This window comes from Somniosus microcephalus, chromosome 30 (genome assembly GCF_052327205.1).
Source record: "Somniosus microcephalus isolate GS21.2 chromosome 30, FLI_Smic_1.0, whole genome shotgun sequence".
Classification (NCBI taxonomy): domain Eukaryota; kingdom Metazoa; phylum Chordata; class Chondrichthyes; order Squaliformes; family Somniosidae; genus Somniosus; species Somniosus microcephalus.
This window is the reverse complement of record NC_141016.1, coordinates 43,586,085-43,601,788: the sequence shown is the minus strand read 5'-3', so window position 1 is coordinate 43,601,788 and position 15,704 is coordinate 43,586,085. Positions and strand designations below refer to the sequence as shown.

The 15,704-nt window shown below is 48.2% G+C and overlaps 1 long non-coding RNA gene across 1 annotated transcript in view; it reads right to left on the bottom strand.

Annotated features, from left to right (window-relative positions):
* The window catches only part of LOC147098182 (uncharacterized), a 228,097-nt gene that overhangs the window by 75,196 nt on the left and 137,197 nt on the right, over nt 1–15,704 (bottom strand). The window contains exon 2 of the long non-coding RNA XR_015074289.1: nt 1,020–1,164. This is a non-coding gene — a long non-coding RNA (uncharacterized LOC147098182). The remainder of the gene's footprint in view (nt 1–1,019; nt 1,165–15,704) is intronic.

Sequence of the window (15,704 nt, the reverse complement as noted above, 5' to 3'; positions counted from 1 at the left end):
GTGTGAAGAAATATCTTCTCATCTCAGTCCTGAATGGCCTACCCTTTATCCTGAGGCTGTGGGCCCTGGTTCTAGACTCCCCAGCCAAGGGAAACATTCTCCCAGCATCCATCCTATCAAGCCCTGTAATAATTTTGTATGCTTCAATGAGATCCCCTCTCATTCTTCTGAATTCAAGAGAATACAGGCCTAGTTTACTCAATCTCTTCTCATACGGCAGTCCCGCCATCCCAGGGATCAATCTCGTGAACCTTCGTTGCACTCCCTCTATGGCAAGTATATCCTTCCTTAGGTAAGGAGACCAAAATTGTACACAGTACTCCAGGTGGGGTCTCACCAAGGCCCTATATAATTGGAGTAAGACTTCTTTAGTACAAACACTTCCAAACTGCATACAGCTCAAAAGTGTCTTCCAAGTCCTAAAGGCTCAAGCTTCTGACATTGGAAAGTGACCATCTGTGAAATGGTAGCTTTCATACCATTTTTGCAGCTGTCACCTATTCACAGCAATGAGGAGACATAGAGAACCCGACCTACTTACCTGACGTGATTCCTGAGCGATGGGAACCTCGAAAAAAAAAGTGGTAAAATAGAAATAGGCTGGCAGAATAGTAGTTAACAAGCACTTAACTATGTTAAATGAATGCCTGCCCCGCTGATTGGTGTCGGGTCTGTTCTGAAATCGCAGACCCGACACTTTGGAAACTTACATGGAGGTGGGTTCAGAGCGGGTTCCCAACCCGCTATCAATCATTTCGATTTTGACAGCGGACCCGCCTCCAAACCCGCACTCTGAGCGGTGGCAAAATTCAGCCCGTTAACTCTGTTTCTCTCTCCACAGATGCGGTCTGACGTGGTGAACATTTCCACCTTTTTCTGTTTTTATTTCAGATTTCCAGCATGCACAGTATTTTGCTTTTGTTAAAACACTAGTCCCCTGGTTGAAAAACTCAACTATTGGATCACACAGGCCCAGAAAATCACCACAACAGAGTCTTACTGACAGCACGAGCCTTTACCTGTTTAATACACAGCAGTCGATCATTTGTGTGTTGAGTGTGTCTGTCCATGGAGGCTCGAGTGTGTATGCTGTCAGGCTGCTATTGTCCTCTATCTTTGTGCCATCAATTTTCCAGAAGTACTTTGTCGCAATGCAAGTTTTACCTGAAAATCGAAGGTGTAGATTACTATTGGTGCATCTCGTCCACAATCAGAATAACAAAAGGCAACTTGTATTTATATCGTGCATTAACATTGAAAAACATCCCAAGGTGCTTCACACAGGCAGAGTCAGAAAGAAATGAGCCAATGAGAGATATTAGGAGAGGTCAACAAAAGGTTGGACCAAGAGGTAGGTTTAAAGAGGGTCTTAAAGGAGGAGAGGGCGGTGGAGAGGCTTAGACTGGGAATTCCAGAGCCATGGAGCCGAGGCAGCTGAGGTGAAGGGAAGGTGAGTTGTGTAAAAAGCCAGAGTTATAAACAGAGAGTACGGAAGGGAGAGGGCTGGAGGATGTGAGAGAGAGAGAGGGGGGCAAGGCCATAAAGGAATTTAAACATGAGGATATGAATTTTAAATTGGAGACGATATAAGTCAGCAAGACCAGGGGTGATGGGTGAACGGGACTTGGTGTGGGATGGGATACAGGCAGCAGAGATGCAGATGAGCTGAAGTTTATGGAGCGAGGAGGACGGGAGGCCGGCAAAGAGAGCATTGGAATAGTCAAGTCTGGAGGTGCTAAAGGAATGGATGAGGGTTTCATCAACAGGTGAGCTGAGGTACAGGTGGAAGCAGGCGAGGTTACGGAGGTGGAAGTAGGAGGTCTTTGTAATTGAGAGGATATAGAATTGGAAACTCAAGTTGGGTTTGAATAGGACGCTGAGGATACAAACAGTCTGGTTCCGCCTAAGGCAGTGGCCGGGGAGGGGGATGTAAGTAGCGTACGGTGTGTATGTGGTGGGGTCGAAGCTGGTGCCTTCAGTCTTCCCAATATTTAACTGGAGGAAATTGTGGCTCATCCAGGACTGGATGTTGGAAAACCAGGCTGACAACTCAGAGGCAATGAAGGGGTCGAGAGAGGTGGAGTTGGGTCTCTTCAGTGTATATGTGGACGCTGACCTCATGTTTACAGACGATATCACCAAAGAGGCAGCCTGTACATCAGGAACATAAGGGGACCAAGGATAGTACCTTGGAGGACTCCGGAGATAACAGTGTGGAGACGGGAAGAGAAGCCATTGCAGGTGATTCTGTGGCTACGACTGGATAGGTAAGAGTGGAAACCAGCGAGGGTAGTGCCACTCAGCTGGACAATGGAGGAGACGCGTTGGAGGAGGATGGTGTGATCAACCACGTCAAAGGCTGCAGAGAGGCTGAGGAGGAAGAGAAGGGATAATGCGTCATGATCACAGTCACAGAAAATGTCATTTGAGACTTTGATGCGGGCTATTTCAGCGCTGTGGCAGGGGCAGAACCCAGATTGTAGAGATTCAAGCATGGAGCTGTGGGAAACATGGGCACGGATTTGGGAGGCGACAACACATTCAAGGACTTTGGAGAGGAAAAGGGAGGTTGGAGATGGGAACTCAGTTTGCAAGGACGTGGGATTGAGGGTGGATTTTTTGAGGAGAGGGGTGACGACGGTTTTGAAAGGGAGGGGGACAGTACCTAAGGAGAGATAACGATTTACAATATAACTAGCATGGGGCCAGGAAGGGAAGTTAGGTGGTCAGCAGTTTAGTGGGAATTGGGGTCAAGGGAGCAAGAGATGTTCGGGAAGACATGAACGGAGACAGGGCAGAAACTAGGCGTCAACGGATTGAGAAACTAACAACCCAGCATCATTAGGATGTTGCTTCAAGTGTTTGTGTTAACTTCTGAGGGTTAAAACAGATTTCATTTATTTTCTAGTTAGACTGTTAAGAGACATTACATGGAAGTTGAAAAACGTTTGGATTTTTGCAGGTCTGAAAAATGTAATCTAAAATGCTTTGTTGGGCGACACGGTGATGCAGTGAGCTGGGACACTTCCCAATTCCTTTCCCATTGGGAGTGCGGATATCAGAGGACAGGATCCCGTGTGGCTGTGATGCCTCTGGTGGTGAATAATCAGCCAACAGTCACGCTCATACATAAATAATGGCTTCGTGAGACAAGGTAGGGGAGGCACCAGGTGCCCATGGGACCAGGTCCCAGCAGTCCGTCAGGCCAGGAGAGCAAATGGTTATGGAAAAATAATAAATTCCAGCAATTATAATCAACACTGACAAAAGCAATAATTCAAACAATCGTTTCGTTTAGCAGTGAAACAGTTTGTAATGTTGAACTGACCAGTTTTAAAATTGAATCTGAAGGCCAGTCTGTATGGAACTCCATTCTAATGCTGCCGGATGGCACAGTGTATTAATACACTGACCTAAAGGCACAGCCCAATGTCTCACAGCACGCTGCTGGGAACACACGGAGTTAAAGGTTCTCTAAAGATAGGAGAAGGGGCTTCTCTGGTCGTTCAGTCAAACCACGCTGAAGGTCACCGGTTCTATCCCTGGGCTGCACGGACGTGCTTGATCTCAGCCAGGGTTACAGTCGGGTCCCTACCATCGGCCTCAGCAACCTTGGGCTGAGGAGGGGGAAATCAACCAAGGCTCTGGAGGATTGCAAATGTTACAGCCCTACTTAAAAAAGGGGAGAGCGATAACTCCAGCAACTACAGGCCAGTCAGCCTAACGTCAGTGGTGGGAAACCTTTAGAGACAATAATCCAGGACAAAATGAATTGGCACTTGGAAAAGTATGAACTAATAAATGAAAGTCACGTGGATTTGTTAAAGGCAAATTGTGTTTGATTTTTTAAAAATTCGTTCATGGGATGTGGGCGTCGCTGGCAAGGCCAGCATTTATTGCCCATCCACGGTGGCATAGTGGTTAGCACTGTTGCCTCACAGCGCCAGGGACCCAGGTTCAAATCCGGCCTCGGGTGACTGTCTGTGTGGAGTTTGCACATTCTCCCCGTGTTTGCGTGGGTTTCCTCCGGGTGCTCCGGTTTCCTCCCACAGTCCAAAGATGTGCGGGTTAGGTTGATTGGCCATGATAAAAATTGACCCTTAGTGTTAGGAGGGATTAAATACGTGGGGTTACGGGGTTACGGGGATAGGGCTTGGGTGGGGTGGCTGTCGGTGTAGGGACCGGGTGCTAGGGTTTGGATGATCAGCCATGATCTCGTTGAATGGCGGAGCAGGCTCGAAGGGCCGAATGGCCTACTCCTGCTCCTATCTTCTATGTTTCTATGCTTCTATGTTTCTATGTTTCTATCCCTAGTTACCCTTGAGAAGGTGGTGGTTAGCCCTTGAACCGCTGCAGTCCGTGTGGTGAAGGTGCTCCCACAGTGCTATTAGGGAGGGAGTTCCAGGATTTTGACCCAGCGACGATGAAGGAACAGCGATATATTTCCGAGTCAGGATGGTGTGTGACTTGGAGGGATACTTGCAGGTGGTGGTGTTCCCATGCGCCTGCTGCTGTTGTCCTTACAGGTGGAAGAGGTCGCAGGTTTGGGAGGTGCTGCCGAAGAAGCCTTGGCGAGTTGCTGCAGTGCATCTTGTAGATGGTACACACTGCAGCCACGGTGCGCCGGTGGTGGAGAGAGTGAATGTTTAAGGTGGTGGATGGGGTGCCAATCAAGTGGGCTGCTTTGTCCTGGATGGTGTCGAGCTTCTTGAGTGTTGTTGGAGCTGCACTCATCCAGGCAAGTGGAGAGTATTCCATCACACTCCTTACTTTTGCCTTGTAGATGGTGGAAAGGCTTTGGGGAGTCAGGAGGTGCGACATTCACCACAGAATACCCAGCCTGTGACCTGCTCCTGTAGTCACAGTATTTATGTGGCTGGTCCAGTTAAGTTTCTGATCAATGGTGACTCCCCAGGATGTTGATGGTGGGGGATTCAGCGATGGTAATGCCGTTGAATGTCAAGGGGCGGTGGTTAGGCTCTTGCTTGTTGGAGATAGTCATTGCCTGGCACATGTGTGGCACGAATGTTGTTAAGTCTGTGTGTTATAGTGAGAATTACTACACAGACCACAAGAGTAAACTTTAACAGGTCTTTACTAATCGAAGGTCCGGGCTGAACTGCCCAATAAATCATTACACAGCACTTATATACCGGTGTGGTCACCACCGGTATTACAGTATACAGCAGCCAAGATAAAGTAGTGCAACTCTTAAAATAGTTCTCTTAAAGGTGGAACGGTTACATACACCACAATCCTCCCTTTTTAGCTTAACAGTATATATTCCCCATTAACGTAACATAATAACATATATACACAACTTCATGTAAAAACAGTTCACAGATTCAGTCTCTCTGGAGGCTTCCTGACTCGGTCCGGATAACGCCTCGGTGGTGTAGTAGTTTTCGGTGGTGTAGTAGGCTCTTTTGGCAAGGTCGATTCGGCTTGAATGCCAGTGTCGGGTTCATCTGATTCCAGTATCACCGGATCGGAGGTAGATACTATGGGTATCTCTGCTTCATCATTAGGCGTATAGAGTTGTAGAGTAGATTGTCCCTTTTCGGATGACTCTATGATCTGGTCAACATGGCGCCTTATTATGCTTTCACCAATGTCCACAGTATACATCAGCAGTCCTAGTCGTGTGCAAATAGTTCCAGGCTGCCATTTCTCGGTACGGTAGTCCCGGGCCAAAACTTGTTGACCTATCTGGAAGGTTCTAGTTGGCCTTTCATTCATGCCTTGAAATTGCCGGTTCTCTACGTCCCTTCTGATGTTTGGCTTGATCAAATCCAGCCGGCATCTTAGTCTTCTATTGAAAAACATCATGGCGGGAGTTTGGTTTGTAACCGCATGTGTTGCATTCCTGTACGCCAACAAGAAGTTATCTACCTTATGTTGTAGATTTATGTCTTCATTACCCATGGCCTTTATGGCCTTCTTGAAGGTCTGGACAAACCTTTCAGCTAATCCATTGGTGGCGGGATGGTATGGGGCGGACATGTAGTGCTTAACCCCATTGTTTTTTAAGAACTTCCTGAATTCTTCGGACACAAATTGCGGTCCATTATCAGAACAGATCTGTTCCGGCAGCCCATTCCTGGCAAATATGGTCCTTAATACTGTGATGGTTTTTTCCGTGGTGGTGGAGGACATCTTTATTACCTCCGGCCACTTGGAGTGTGCATCCACCGCGATTAAGAACATTGAGTCCATAAATGGACCAGCAAAGTCGATATGTACCCTTTGCCATGGAGATGAGGGCCACTCCCATGGATGTAGAGGGGCTTGTGGTGGGGCGTTTTGGACCTTCTGGCATCCTATACAGCTCTTGGTCATTTCTTCGATGTCTCCATCGATACCTGGCCACCACACAAACGCTCTGGCTAGGTTCTTCATTTTCACTCCACCCAGATGCCCCTCGTGAAGCTCCTTTAGCACTTTATGCTGAAGTTTGGGTGGAATCACCACTCTGGATCCACACATCAAGGTTCCTCGGCACACTGACAGCTGTTCTCTTCTTTGCGAGAATGCTGGCAACAGTGGTTCGCCATGTGCTGGCCATCCCTTCACTGTTAAATCGTAGACTCGTGAGAGAGTCGGGTCATTTCTCGTTTCCTTTTCAATGGTAGAATTTGTTACTGGTAGACATTCCACTATGGTTGAGTGGAACATCTCCACTGGGTCCACTGTAGGCGCCTCTTCTACCGTTGGCAACGGTAGGCGCGATAAACCGTCAGCATTCCCATGCTGTTTTGATCCTTTGTATTCTATGTCATATTGGTGTGCCCCTAGGAAAAGGGACCACCTCTGTAGCCTTTGCGCTGTCATAATGGAAACGCCCTTTTTAGGGTTGAATATGGATACCAACGGCTGGTGGTCTGTCAGCAGTGTAAACTTCTGGCCCTGCAGGTAATGATTAAACTTCTTTACTCCCCACACCAGGCTGAGAGCCTCCCTATCTATCTGAGCATAGTTGCGCTCAGCGGAGGTCAATGATCTGGATGCAAATGCGACTGGCCTTTCCAAGCCATTTGGCAACTTGTGTGAGAGTACTGCTCCAATACCATAAGGAGAAGCATCACAAGCTAAACGAATAGGTAGCGTTGGGTTGAAATGAGCCAACACTTCCTCTGAGGTGATCAATGCCTTGCTTTTGCGAAAGGCCTTCTTACAGTCCTCGCTCCACTTCCATGGTACTTCCTTCTGCAAAAGAGCATTCAGCGGGTGCAGCACCGTGGATAGATTTGGCAGAAACTTATGGTAATAGTTAATCAACCCTAGGAACGACCTCAACTGGGATACATTTTCCGGAGCGGGAGCCTTCACAACAGCTTCGATCTTGTCAGGTGACTTGTGCAGCCCCTCCTGGTCAATGACATGACCACAGTACGAGATCCGTTTCTGAAAGAACTCACATTTCTGGCGATTAACTCGAAGTCCATATTCCTTCAATCTGGTGAGCACCAGTTTCAAATTTGCAAGGTGTTCCTCATCGTCATCTCCTGTAATCAGGATATCGTCCAAGTAACATTGAGTGTTTGGAATTCCCTGTAATACCTGCTCCATGGCCCTCTGCCAAATTGCTGGAGCCGAAGCCACTCCACAAACCACTCTATTATATCGATACAAGCCTCTGTGCGTGTTGATTGTGAGATACTGGCGCGACTCTTCCTCAACTTCCATCTGTAAGTACGCTTGCGCCAGGTCTATCTTGGTGAAGTGTTTCCCACCAGACAATGAAGCAAAGATATCCTCAATCCGCGGAAGCGGATATGGCACCGTGTGAAGCACCGGATTAACTGTGATCTTGAAGTCTCCACAAATGCGGACCTTCCCCGGTTCCCCTGGCTTGTTACTCGATGAACGCTTCATGACGGGAACAATGGGCGTGGCCCACTCACTCCAGTCCACCTTAGACAGTACTCCTGAACGTTCTAGCCCTTCCAGCTCAGCTTCCACAGCAGGTCGTATCGCATAAGGTACCGGTCTGGCTTTGAAAAATTTTGGGTTTGCATGTTCTGCAATCTTGATTTTTGCCTTAATTCCTCTCAGTGTTCCCAGTCCCTGTTGGAACACCTCTTTAGCCTCATCCAATATTCTGGACAATCGTTCAGGTTTGACATCTTTTTTTCCGGAATCTACCGTTATTGCTTTTAGGGAGTGCCAGTCCATATTTATTTTCCTGATCCACTCCCGTCCCAGAAGTGGTGGACCTCCCTCAGGTAGTACATATAAGTCCATTCCTTGGTGTTCTTTGCCCTTGTGTATCACCTTGACTTTTATCTTTCCGATGGGGTATACTCTTTGCCCCGTGTATGTCTGCAATACTATCTCCGTATCCCGTAGGGGAATATGTGTGAATAACCTTTGGTAATCTTGCTTATTCATGACCGTCAACACCGATCCGGTGTCCAATTCCATCTTCACTTGGGCTCCTGCTATCTGCAGTGTGACCCAGATAGTTTGTCGGTCAGCTTCCTTACTCACATTGTGAATTCTCAGACTACCCAGTTCCTTGCTGTTGGAGTCTGAATCCGAATTCTGTTCATCCGAACTCTTCTCAGCCACCTTATGTACCTTTCTGCACTTTTCCTGCGGTGACTTTTTGTTGCTGGTCTTCTTTCCTGACCGGCATACTTTAGCTATGTGACCAAGCTTGCCACATTTTCTACATTCCTGGTTTTTAAACCAGCATTGGTTCTGATCGTGTGTTGTCTTTCCACAACGATAACATTTCGTTGTACCCAAAGCCATTTGATCTACGCTGAGTACCGCTGCCTTCAGCTGCATTTCCACAGTGCCTCTCGCTGTGGCTTCGTGCGATGCTGCAATAGTGACAGCCTTATCAAGTGTAAGGTCATTCTCTTCAAGCAGCCGCTTTTGTGTTCCTTCTTTCGACAATCCACACACGAATTTGTCTCTCAGTGCCTCTGTCAGTCTTTCCCCAAACTGACAGTATTTCGTTAGCTTACGCAGTTCAATTAAATACTCCGCGTTGCTTTCCTCTTTCAGTTGCGTTCTCGCATAAAATTTAAATCGTTCCGCTAACATCAGCGGTGTGGGGTTCAAATGATTCTTCAGGACAGCAACAATATTAGCGAAAGTCTGATCCACCGGTTTAGCTGGTGATAGAAGATGCTTCAATAGCCCGTATGTCTTCGCACCCATTGAGTTTAGTAAGGTTAGTGCTTTATCTTCATCTGATATTTTATTTGCCTTACAATAAATCTCTATGCATTCTACATACGTGGCCCAATCTTCAACATCGGGATCGAACTCGTTGATGTTACCACGCTTAGGCATCCTCGCAATCTTCTTGAGAAACAAAAAGAAATTTTTCTTTTATTTATTTATTTTTTCAAAATGGCGGTTTCCCACGCTTGTCTTCTTCCCCCCGCCTACGAAAATGGCGGCTTCCCGCATTTGCCTTTCTCCCCCCGCTGGCTGTAATGGCGATTGCCGTATTGTTGCGTTCGCCCTCCCCAGCGGTTTTCAAATCGTGCCTCCCAGCCCCTCTTGCAGTCCGGTCCTTTCCCCCGGCTGCGGCTGAGTTCTCCGCGGTTTTTTAAAATTTTCTCCCGCGCCTTACGCTGACCCGGTCGCTGCGCCTCGTGGCGACGGTAGCTGCCCGGCCTTTTTCACCGGTCGCAGTCGCGCTCTCTCTCGACGCTGTTGCATCTCCCAGCCCGCTTGCAGCCCAGTCTTTTACACCGGCTGCGTTTGCATTCACCGCGGCTCCCGTGCCTTACGCTGCCCCAGTCTCAGCGCCTCTGGCCCCGACTTCTGTCCGGCTCTTTTCCCCGGCCGTGGTCGAGTTCTCCGCCCTTATATCCTCCGTTTTTCCCTCCCCTACTTCACGCCAACGTGGCCGACTTGCTGCTCGTCGCTGATCGGCTTACCCACCACCGTGATAGAAGGGATGATCACTGCCTGTAGCTGATGGAAGGCTTCGTGTCAGAATTCTTCCTTTGCTCTGCAGACCCGAGTCTTTTCTCAGCAGAATGATGAGGGCGGATGCCTCCTCTCGACGCCCATTAAACTGCCTTGGATGTATCTCTGCCGCAGGGTAAGATCGTACTCGTCGCCACTGTTAAGTCTGTGTGTTATAGTGAGAATTACTACACAGACCACAAGAGTAAATTTTAACAGGTCTTTACTAATCGAAGGTCCGGGCTGAACTGCCCAATAAATCATTACACAGCACTTATATACCGGTGTGGTCACCACCGGTATTACAGTATACAGCAGCCAAGATAAAGTAGTGCAACTCTTAAAATAGTTCTCTTAAAGGTGGAACGGTTACATACACCACAAATGTTAACCTGCCATTTATCAGCCCAAGCCTGAATGTCATCCAGGTCTTGCTGCTTTCGGGCATGGACCGATTCATTATCTGTGGAGTTGTGAATGGCACTGAACACTATGCAGTCATCAGCGAATATCCCCACTCCTGACCTTATGGTGGAGGGAAGGTCATTGATGATGGTTGGGCCTAGGACCCTGAGGAACTCCTGCAGTGATGTCCTGGGCCTGAGATGATTGACCTCCAACCACCACAACCATCTTCCTTTGTGCTAGGTATGACTCCAGCCAGTCAAGAGTTTTCTCCCCATTCCCATTGACTTCAGTTTTCCAAGGGCTCCTTGATGCCACACTCAGTCAAATGCTGCCTTGATGTCAAGGGCAGTCACTCTCACCTCACCTCTGGAATTTAGTTCTTTTGTACTTGTTTGGATCAAGGCTGTAATGAGGTCTGGATCCGAGTTGTCCTGGCGGAACCCAAACTGGGCATCAGTGAGCAGGTTATTGGTGAGTAAGTGCTGCTCGGTAGCACTGTCGACAACACCTTCCATTACTTTGCTGACGATTGAGAGTATTTGGTGGTAATTGGCCGGATTGGGCTTGTCTTGCTTTTTGTGGACAGGACATACCTGGGCAGTTTTCTACATTGTTGGGTAGATGCCAGTGTTATAGCGGTACTGGAACTGCTTGGCTAGAGGTGCGGCTAGTTCTGGAGCTTGATTGAGTTCTTTGATGACGTAATGGAAAGGGTTGATGAGGGTAGTGCAGTTGATGTGTATATGGACTTTTAAAAGGTGTTTGATAAAGTGCTACATAATAGATGTGTTAGCTAAATTAAAGCCCATGGGATTAAAGGGACAGTGGCAGCATGGATGCAAAACTGGCTAAGGGACAGAAAGCAGAGAGTAGTGGTGGACAGTTGTTTCTCAGACCGGAGGCAAGCATACAGTGGTGTTCCCGAGAGTTTGGTATTACGACCACTGCTCTTTTTGATATATACTAATGACCTGGACTTGGATAAACAGGGCATCATTTCAAAGTTTGGCGATGATACGAAACTTGGAAAAGTAGTAAACAGTGAGGAGGATAGAGTTCAGGAGTGTTACGTCTGGGTATAATAAGATACAGACTGCAGCAGAAACGGTACAACAGGTGTTTACTCAACGTGGCTCACAGTTGAACTGACTGTACAGATTACTACTCAGTGCTATATACAGGTGTGGTCACTGCCGGTACTACAGTATACATGAGCTGTAAAAAGTAGTTCCCCCCTTAAAGGTACATACATTACAATTCCTCCCCTTTTAGATGAACAGTACCATAACACTCATTTAACAATTAAATATCAAACTAATTACAATGAACACTTTTAACATGCAACATTAGCTGAAAATAGTCTATTTATATATTCAGTCTTTGGGGAGGCCTCCTGATCCTTTCTGGATAGCGCCTTTCCCGAGTGTCTTGCTCTTGGTGCGGAGGCGATTCTGCCCCCCCGTCGTCGGTTGGTTCATCAGCTTCCGATGCTACTGTTTCTGGGGTAGATGCGACCTGTACGTCGGGTTCATCACCAGGTACGTATGGGCGAGGCATGGGGTTGACTTGTTCCTGTGACTCTAGGATCTGGTCAGCATGGCATCTCACGATGCTCTCCCCAACGTCCACTGTGTACATTAGTGGGCCCTGCCGTGTGCATATCGTTCCTGGCTGCCATTTTTCTGTTCGGTAGTCGCGGGCCAAGACTGGTTGCCCTACATTGAAGCTCCTTGTTGGCTTCTCATGGATGTGCTGGAATTGCTTACTCTCAACATCTCTTCGTACGTTTGGCCTGAGCAAATCCAGGCGAGATCTTAACCTTCGGTTAAAGAACATCATGGCTGGGGCCTGGTTGGTGACTGCATGTGTCGCATTCCGGTAGGCGAACAGGAATTTGTCCACCTTGTGCTGCAGCGGAATGTTGTCATTGTACATAGCCTTTATTGCCTTCTTAAAGGTTTGTACGAACCTCTCAGCCAATCCATTTGTGGCTGGATAATACGGGGCGGATGTGTAATGCCTTACCCCATTCTTTTTCAAGAACCTCTGGAACTCTTCGGACACAAACTGTGGTCCGTTGTCGGAGCAACTCTGTTCTGGCAAGCCATTCCTGGCAAAAATGGTCCGTAGGACTGCAATAGTTTTCTCCGTGGTGGTGGAGGACATTTTGATGACCTCAGGCCATTTCGAGTGCGCATCCATGGCTATTAAAAACATTTGAGTCCATGAATGGACCAACAAAATCAATATGCACCCGTTGCCGTGGAGATGAGGGCCACTCCCATGGGTGTAGAGGGGCCTGTGGTGGTGCATTTTGAACTTTCTGGCATCCTGAGCAGCTCTTGGTCAGGTCCTCGATTTGTTTATCGATTCCCGGCCACCACACATAAGCTCTGGCTAGGCTTTTCATTTTTACCCCTCCCAGATGACCCTCATGAAGCTCATTGAGCACTCTATCCCTTAACTTGGGTGGAATTACCACTCGGGATCCACACATCAAGGTCCCCCGGCACACTGACAGCTGTTCTCTCCTTGTCGAGAATGCTGGCAACAGTGAGTCGCCATGTGCTGGCCATCCCTTCACCGTCAAATCATATACCCGAGACAGTGTCGGGTCATTTCGGGTTTCCTTTTCGATACAAGTGTTAGTTACCGGTAGGTACTCAACTATAGTCGAATGGAATATGTCGACAGGATCCACTGCTGGTGCTTCCTCCGCAGTAGGCAGTGGCAGGCGTGATAGCCCATCAGCATTTCCATGCTGTTTCGTGCCCTTATATTCAATCTCATAGTGGTGCGCCCCTAGAAAAAGTGACCATCTTTGTAGTCGTTGCGCAGTCATCACCGGAACGCCCTTCTTCGGATTAAAAATGGAGACAAGAGGCTGGTGATCAGTCAGCAAGGTGAATTTCTGCCTGTGCAGATAGTGATTGAACTTTTTCACTCCCCACACTAGGCTGAGGGCCTCCCTGTCAATCTGGGCGTAGTTATGCTCGGCTGAGGTTAGTGATCGTGACGCAAAGGCTATTGGCCTCTCTGAGCCGTCTGAGAATTTGTGCGACAGCACCGCTCCAATGCCGTAGGGTGACGCATCACATGCCAACCGAATTGGTAATGCTGGGTTGTAATGGGCCAGTACCTCTTTCGATGTGATTAGTGTTTTGCTCTTCTGGAAAGCTCATCTACATTCGTCACTCCACTTCCATGGCACCCCAGTTTGCAGTAGCGTGTTCAGTGGGTGTAGTATTGTAGACAAATTTGGCAAGAAACTGTTACCTTAAAGTCCCCACAGATGCAAACCTTCCTTGGTTCCCCAGGCGTGCTGCTCAACGACTTTTTCATCACAGGGATGATGGGTGTAGCCCACTCGCTCCAGTCTACCTTGGACAGTACACCTGAACGTTCCAGACTCTCCCGCTCTGCTTCGACGGCTGGGCGGATCGCATAAGGTACCGGTCTGGCCGTAAAAAATTTTGGGCTCGCGTTTTCTTCAATTTTAATCGTCGCTGTCATGCCTTTTAGTGTTCCGAGTCCTTGCTGGAACACTTCTTACGCGTCAGTTAGGATCTTTGACAGTCGCCCAGGTGTGACGTCGTCATCCTTTTTGTCAGCCACAGTCAGTGCCTGTATGGAATGCCAATTCAGTTGTATTTTCCGGATCCATTCACGTCCCAGTAATGGTGGTCCTCCATCTTGCAATACATACAGGTCTAGTTTTGGTGTTTCCTTACTGTTATATATAACGGTCACCCTTATTTTTCCTTTGGGGTAGACTTTTTGCCCCGTGTACGTCTTCAAAATAATTTTTGTGTCTCTCAAGGGTATGTGTGAGAATAGCCGCTCATAGTCCCGTCGGTTTATGACTGTTAGGGCTGATCCTGTGTCCAATTCCATCTTTACCTGGACTCCTGCTATCTTGAGAGTGACCCAAATGGTTTGGTGATCCTCCATTGTGATCACATTATGTAGTTTCAGACAACTCAGTTCCCTGCTTTCGGAATCGTTATCACTCTTTTGTTCATCTGAACTATTCTCCATCATCTTATGTACCTTCTTGTACTTTCCTTTGGTAGGTTTCTTATTGCTGGTTTTCTTTCCCGACCTGCAGACTCGTGCTATGTGTCCTACTTTTCCACACTGTCTGCACACTTTGTCTTTGAACCAGCAATCATTCTGGTCGTGTGTTGTTCTGCCACAGCGATAGCACTTCTCTGTTCCATATGACATTTCATTTGTGCCATATTCTTGCGGTCTCTGTTGTATCTCTGCAGCGCCCCGTGCTGCTGCTTCATATGATACCGCAATGCTGAAAGCCTTTTCCAGCGTAAGGTCCTTTTCAGATAAAAGCCGTTTCTGGGTTCCTTCACTTTGAAGCCCACACACAAACTTGTCCCTTAAGGTATCTGCCAGTCCCACTCCAAACTGGCAGTGTTTCGATAGTTTGCGCAGTTCTGTTAAATAATCAGCATTGCTTTCATCCTTATGCTGGTTCCGTTTGTGAAACTTGAATCTTTCTGCTATCAGCAGCGGTGTGGGGTTTAAATGTTCCTGTAGTATCGTTACTATGTATTCAAAACTCTTTTCCATTGGCTTCATTAGGGTTACTAGATTTCGTAATAACCCATACGTCTTTGCACCCATTAAATTTAACAATACTGATGCTTTCTTGTCATCTGACACCTCATTTGCCTTACAGTACACCTCTATTCGCTCGACATATGTAGTCCAATCTTCGACTTCATTGTCAAATGCGGTAATACTGCCACTCTTCGGCATTTTGGGTGTGGTTGAAAATGGCGTCTCCCAATGGCGTCTCCCGCGTTTTCCTTCCTCCCCCGCTGCTGCCAACGCCGCACTCGGCGGTCCTCGTGGCAATGGTGGCGCCTCGCGGGTTTCTGCACGTCTCTCTCTCCCTCTCTCCGATGCTGCTCGGCCCCTGAACACCGGCTGCGCCCTGTGCGCTCTGCCCTCTCTCTCTCTCCCCCGTCGACACTGCTCGGCCCTTTGCTGTGCCGCTCGGCCGGGCTCTAACCCGCCGCTGTCTGGGAAGGGTCTGTGCACTACCTGTTGCCAGCCCGTTTTGCTGGACCACCTCGACTGGAAAGCCAAGCCTGGCTCTCAACAGCCTACCCCGCAATTCTCGAGTCTCTGCTGGATGACTGGGCGTTTGCCCGTGGTCGATGCCCGAGTCTCTGCCTTGACCTCCAATCCACTGATCTCCAGGAACGAATCACAGAATCACAGAATCACAGAAACCCCACAGTGCAGATAGAGGCCATTTCGGCCCATCGAGCCTGCACCGACACATATCCCACCCGATCCCCGTAACCCCTACACCAACACATATCCCACCCTATCCCCGT